Here is a 1,870-nt window from a genome sequence, read left to right on the forward strand (position 1 = left end):
GTTTTAATCAACTTGCATGGGGGTGTAAACTTTGTCAACCACTGCTATGATATGGGGGGGGGGGGGGGCATATCATTGTGGTGGATTGGGTACCCTCCCCCAGGAAAAATTGTGAGCTTTAAAGACTTAATCCCTTCATTCTGATACACTTTACACTTTTTAATGGTGGAAATCCCTTTATTTAGCCTATGTGAAGAAGACAAACAGACGACAATTCAAAAGACATTAAAATTATAATGATAAATGATGTTGTCATGTGCCATTTGCATTTTTAAGTGCGATCCTAGAAATCTGAAGCTTTCTTAGTGCCATACACACAAGTTTTCAGCTCATTACTTCTCGTTCAGAAACCAATGTGGAGTGAGAGCTGAGCGAGGGGGGGGGGGGGATAGCCTATCTACAACAAGACAAACTGATCATCCATCAGTACACCAAAAATAGACAAGAAATAGTTAATCTCAACCAGGTATGCAGAGTCACTGACAGTACTAGGACATCTTTCACAACTCACACACGTCACACACAGCCGATCAACTTCACAGAGGTATGGTTGATCTTGATAAAACAGAGATGAACATCTTTCAGGACACGCGACAGCTCAGGACGGAAAGCAACAGCAATTGCTTTCTTACACACTGAAAAACCAATTATCAATAATAACAGCAGACTTTCACAACATTTCACATGCTCTAATCAGTTCAAACTGCCTTTTGATATAATTGCTATATCGGAAACACGGATAAACAGTGAAAAGGGCTCGGTTTTGAATAAAGGATGTGAACTGTGTGCAACATCATCCCATTAATGCATGTTACTAACTCAACTTCTTCCCTTTCCCGAGTCTTGTGCTCTCTCGCCCCTCTTCGCCCACTCTCTCTCTCTTCTCTCTCTCTTCTCACCCTCTCTCTCTTCTCTATCTTTCCTGCAGTGGTTCTGGTCTGGATCGTGGTTGGAGTCACCTGGTCCCCATGTTCCTGCTCCACACCCTCGCTCACAATTCTCCAGTCTCTCTCTCTCCTCTCTCCCCCAACCCGTCGAGGCATAAAAAACGAAAACACAAATAACATCCCAGAGTCCTGGTCTAGACTGCTCTATGGAAAGAACTGGGAGAACATAAAATCCCAGAGTCCTGTCAGCTGCCTCTTATGGAAAGACTGGAGATATAACATCCAGAGTCCTGGTCTAGACCTGCTCTTTATGGAAGACCTGGGAGATAAATAACATCCCAGAGTCCTGGTCTAGACCTGCTCTTATGGAAGACCGGAGAAGAAAATAACAACCCCAGAGTCCTGGTCTAGAACATGCCTTTATGGAAGACCTGGGAGATAATACATCCCAGAGTCCTGGTCTTCTAGACTGTCTATGGAAAGGACCTGGGAGATAAATACATCCCAGAGTCCGGTCTAGAATGCTCTTTATGGAAAGACCTGGGAGATAAATACACCCAGAGTCCTGGTCTAACCTGCTTTTATGGAAAGACCTGGGGAGATAAATAACATCCAGAGTCCGGTCTAGACCTGCTCTTTATGGAAAGACCTGGGAGATAAATAACACCCCAGAGTCGGTCTAGACCCGCTCTTTATGGTAGAGACCTGGGAGATAAATAAAACCACGAGTCCTGGTTCTAGACCTGCTTTATGGAAAGACTGGAAGGTAAATAACATCCAGAGTCCTGGTTAGCCTGTCTTTATGGAAAGACCTGGGAGATAAATAACCTACCAGAGTCCTGGTCTAGACCTGCTCTTTATGGAAAGACCGGAAGGTAAATAAAAATCCCCAGAGCTGGTCTGACCCGCCTTTTATGGAAAGACCTGGGAGATAAATAACATCCAGAGTCTGGGTAGACCTGCTCTTTATGGAAAGACCTGGG

Source organism: Etheostoma spectabile, chromosome 5 (assembly GCF_008692095.1).
Source record: "Etheostoma spectabile isolate EspeVRDwgs_2016 chromosome 5, UIUC_Espe_1.0, whole genome shotgun sequence".
Taxonomy (NCBI): domain Eukaryota; kingdom Metazoa; phylum Chordata; class Actinopteri; order Perciformes; family Percidae; genus Etheostoma; species Etheostoma spectabile.